The 5,270-nt window shown below is 44.4% G+C and overlaps 1 pseudogene; it reads right to left on the minus strand.

Annotated features, from left to right (window-relative positions):
- Positions 1-2,102: 2,102 nt before the first annotated feature.
- LOC125438666 lies at positions 2,103-2,202 on the minus strand (annotated as a pseudogene).
- Positions 2,203-5,270: the final 3,068 nt, after the last annotated feature.

The following is a 5,270-nucleotide window of genomic DNA, read 5'->3' on the forward strand; positions in this document are numbered from 1 at the left end:
TATTGCACTTTCTATACTCTGAGTAATGACTTTCTGCCATTCTGCTAAGATAATTATAAAGGTGCTGATGAGTTAGGCATCTGCGGGAAAGAGATTGTGTTTGGTAAAAGCTTCTTTGAAACATCAGAGATTTTCAAAGTTAAAATGGAAGAGGTGGGAAAGACGCTCATTTAAAATTAAGATTAGTACACAGATCGAAACACACACATACACACAAGGGACTGGAATGAAAAACAAGCAAGATGCGTGTCTCTTGTTTGGATTGTAAGCACCTCAGGGCCATGAACCTGTCTTCTTAAAGAGGCGTATCATGTTGCTGTGCTGCCATCTTGGAGAGCATAAATAACAATGAAATTGGTTTAATTAAGTGCTGTACTCTCTGATAGAGCCACTCAAAATTATAATGTAACTGTTTCTTAGTTTTAAAGATGGGTCTGTAGGTTGATCTGAAGCTACCATGAAGATTTCATAACTCAAAAAAACCAAGGTATAATGCTTTAATAAACAACAAAATAAGTAGCTGAAATATTTTCTTGGAGTCCTCCCACTATCTCCTAAGCATCACAATCACTTTAAAAATACAAGGAGCAGAGTCATACTATGACATGGAAATGATAGAATGTTGTCAAAGAAGGCAAAATAACTTTCTGATGCCCAAGAGATATTGTGGTAAAAGGCAGAAATATTGGCCACAATGTAAACTTCTTTCTGCATACCTACTGCATATCTGTAGCCTCTCGTACTTGCATTGTTTAGTCAATTCCCTGTAGTTTTGTGGTAGGTGCTTCAATTCTATATATACTTTGAATTCTTTGTCCAAAGAGAACTGCAAAGGTTCTGCAAGACCGCTCCACAGGGCAACATTCCTCCTTTTGTATTGTCGAAGACTTTCACAGCCAGAATCACTAGAGCAGTGATGGCGAACCTGTGGCACGGGTGCCAGAGGTGGCACTCGGAGCCCTCTCTGTGGGCACACACACACAGAGTTTGTCATGTGGGGGGGGCGGAAAATCACCCCCCCACACACACACACATCTAGGGTGGCGTGGGCCACTGTGAGGCTGACGATCTTGGATCAGCACCGCAGAAAGAGAGCAGGGGATGACTGGGTTGGTGAGAGCCTGGTGCTACTGTAGCTCCAATTGTGGCTTCTCCCGAGGGGGGGGGGTGCAGAAGAGGCAGAGATGCTAGAGAGGCACAGAGCGGTGCATGCAGGATTTGCTGGAGGCTCGAGCAGGTGGGGAAGAGGAAAAGGGAGCCAACCGTTTTTTTCTAAACTAAAACCTCAGCATTCAGGTTAAATTGCCCGGTTGGCACTTTGCGATAAATAACTGGGGCTTGGGTTGCAATTTGGGCACTCGGTCTTAAAAAGGTTCGCCATCACTGCACTAGAGCATTGTGGGTTTTCCAGATTGTATGGCCATGTTCCAATAGCATTTTCTTCTGACGTTTCGCTTGCATCTGTGGCTGGCATCTTCAGAGGATCCGATAGTAGTAAAGCAATCTTCTGAAGATGCCAGCCACAGATGCAGGTGAAACATCAGGAGAAAATGCTACTGGAACACAGCCATACAAACCAGGAAACTAACAACACTCTATTCCTCCTTTTGTTGGGCAGATCTACTTCTCCCTCTGAAATTGCAGCTGCTGGCTTAGTATTTAGCATGTTATATTTCATGTCCTCAACCCAACATAATGGCTGGTAACCATAGTTTTCCTCTTTCCCATATGATGGTTTTTTCAACTACTAGAGAGTGGAAAATTTCTCTATATAAAGGCAGATTGAAATTGGATTTCAGTTTTGGTTGATGCATGATCTGAGCCTCATTTTGGTTGGGAGAGAAGGATATAAAATGGAAAAAAACAAACAAATCCCATACAGCCACCACCCTTTCAGGCCCAGACAGACTGTGCCACCAATTGCTTGGACAGGTGAGAGTGAGGAAGGGAGGAGAGTACCAGCAAAAGGGTCTGAGGCAGATTCATTGCTACAGCATTATCATGATGCCTCTGAAACTGACATTGCCTATGTTATAATCTGGTCTTGTCAAAGGACAAGGAGGAGGAGGAGGAGGAGGAGGAGGAGTTTGGATTTATACCCGACCTTTCTCTCCTGTAAGGAGGCTCAAGGTGGCTTACAAGCTCCTTTCCCTTCCTCCCCCCACAATAGACACCTTGTGAAATAGGTGGGGCTGAAAGAGTTCTGACTAGCCCAGGGTCACCCAGCAGGAATGTAGGAGTGCGGAAACACATCTGGTTTACCAGATAAGCCCCTGCCACTCAAATGAAGGAATGGGGAATCAAACCCAGTTCTCCAAATTAGAGTCCAGGACGTAGGTAAGGGGGGTTCTCAGGTTCAACCCCCCATTGCATGTCCGAAGCTCCGCCCCTGCCCCCGCCCGCCCCCATTAGTGGGTTTTTTGTATTTTAAAGTGTTTTTTCGGTTTTTGGTCTGCAGGGGGGCGCAGTTTTTAGGCTAGCGGCACCAAATTGTTAGGATATTGTCAGGTGACACTCCTGATGATACCTGAAAAGCTTGGTGAAGTTTGGTTCAGGGGGTCCAAAATTATGGACCCCCAAAAGGGGTGACCTTATCCCCCATTGTTTCCAATGGGAGCTAATAGTAGATGGGGCTACCCTTTTGAGGGTCCATAACTTTGGACCCCCTGAATCAAACTTCACTAAACCTAGATGTTATCATCAGGATAGTCTACTGCTGATACCACCCAGGTTTGGTGAAGATTGGTTCAGGGGGTCCAAAGTTATGGACTCCCAAAGGGGATGCCCCATCCCCCATTGTTTCCAATGGGAGCTAATAGAAGATGGGGGCCACACCTTTGAAGGTCTATAATTTTGGACTCCCTGAACCAAACTTCACCAAACCTGGGTGGTATCATCAGGAGAGTTTCCTAAAGATACTGTGAAAGTTTGGTGCTTCTAGCTTAACAATTGTACCCCTGACAGCAGGCATCCCCCCAAATTTCCCCAGATTCTCTTTTTAAATCCACCCCCTTCGGCATGGATTTAAAGGGAGAATCTAAGGTCCCCAGTTTAAACACTGAAAGTGATGCTGTTTCAGGGTGGGGGATAATCCACCCCAAAACAGCATCACTTTCAATGTTGTTTTAACTGGGGACCCCAGATTCTCCCTTTAAGATGTATTTAAAAGGAGAATCTAATTTAAACACCATTGAAAGTGATGCTGTTTGGAGGTGGATTCCAGCATCACAGCAGCCACCCATGGCGGGGGGCGCAAACTTCAGATTTTGCACGGGGCTCCGTTTTCCCTAGCTACCCCTCTGCCTGGAGGGGAGGGCTGCCAGATGGGAGCCCAGCCGATGGGGGGTGGGTGGGGGGCAGGGCAGGGCAGGGCAGGGCAGGGCAGGGCAGGGCAGGGCAGGGCAGGGCAGGGCAGGGCAGGGCAGGGCAGGGCAGGGCAGGGCAGGGGAGTCTGCCGTCCCTTGCCTCGGAGAGCTGCTTTTATAAGCACTGAGGCTGGGGGCAGGGTTTGGGGAAGCGGGGCCACGCCCCCAGAGGTGGGGGCGGGGCCTCATCCCTGAACCCCCCCATAAAAAATCTATACCTACATCACTGGTCCACTTGCTCTCAACCACTATACCATGCTAGGAAAGTGATTTCCTAGGAAGAAGTACTAAAAGTTAAGGCTGTCCTTGGCAAATAGAAGCAGTTGGACTGGAGCATATGAAAACTGAGCCTTAAACTTAATTTCAAACTGAAAAGCATTTTGCAGCAGTATCACAAAGTGATATGCAACCATGATCATCCACTATCTAATAGATGATGAATCAGGCTTGGAAACTAAGCTTGTTTGAAGCAGATATTGGACTCAAAAAACTATCAGCCTGATTCGTCATGGTTGCTCTTATGTTGAGAGCTTCATAGTAAACATGTTTTCTACTAACCTCCAAAATCTGGATCTCCATATTTAAGATTCAGGGGCATTTTTCTCTCAGAAAAAAATGTAAACAATGGTCACACCTCAGCCCCTAGAGAGCCAGCATAGTGCAGTGGTTAAGAGCAGGTAGACTCTAATCTGGAGAACTGGGTTTGATTCCCTGCTCCTCCACGTGAGCAGTGGAGTTTTATCTGGTGAAATGGATTTGTTTCCCTCTCCTACATTCCTGCTGGGTGACCTTGGGCTAGTCACAGTTCTTCAGATCTCTCTCAGCTGAACCTAGCTCACAAGGTATCTGTTGTGGGAAGAGGAAAGGAAAGGAGCTTGTAAATCCCTTTGAATCTCCTAACAAGAAAGAAGGGGAGGGGGGTATAAATCCAAACTCTTCTTCATCATAAAATCAAGCTAAATAAGAATGAATAGTATTTATGATTAAAATAAACTTGTAGAAATAAGTTATAAATATCTACATAATTCTATATCATAGAATTTTATTTCTGGAAGCACATAATTCATTAATGGCCAGCCTTTCCCTTGCATTATATATCCTGAATTGTTATACATAAATCTTTTGTCCATGCTGTCTTAACGAAAATGCTATCGTAACATCACCGCCATTGGGAAATTTTTGCTGTTTAGCAGGTATTTTAATGTTTCTGTTGCTCAGACATTTGCTGATCAGTCCTAGGAAGAATTATGCTGAAGGCAAAACATTGACTTTATTGCTGTCTGTAATAGGCAGATATTTCTTGCAAGGGATTTCCTGCAATAAATACCTGTGTCATTCTGACTACAAAAAAGTTGTTGCCTTGAAACACCTTGAAGTTGAAATATGGTCTTGGTACAAGTAATGATTACATAAGTAATCTTGAACTAGCAATGCAAGAAGGATAACAAAGAGTGGATGTGCTGTTTTCCAGCATAGTTCCAGCAGAAGGAAAACATTCCCTGGCCAGCATATAGCTGAGTAGATGTAATTGCTGAGCACCTGCCAGGGGAGAAGAATGTGTTCTCAGCTGGAGATCTGAAAGCTACAAGTGAACATTTTCGCCATTTTTTATTGACCCTTGTTTTTAATGTATTAAAAAAGAAAACAGTGTAGAAGAAGAAGACTTTATTTACAGTCAATGACCAAATATTAGAAAACAGTGTAGAAAACACCAGATAAATAGAAATAGGTAAGCCTAGTACTGCACCCTGGATCTTTCAGGCTTGGGAAAAAAGACCATGTATATTACCACAGCTGCTAGCAGACTATTCCTCTGTCTGGTCAATAGTTTTTTCAGTGGTCAATAGGTTTTTTCCCCAATGGTTACTACTTGCCGAATCAGCACCTGATAGAACTGTTAAGAAT

This window comes from Sphaerodactylus townsendi, linkage group LG08 (genome assembly GCF_021028975.2).
Source record: "Sphaerodactylus townsendi isolate TG3544 linkage group LG08, MPM_Stown_v2.3, whole genome shotgun sequence".
Lineage (NCBI taxonomy): Eukaryota > Metazoa > Chordata > Lepidosauria > Squamata > Sphaerodactylidae > Sphaerodactylus > Sphaerodactylus townsendi.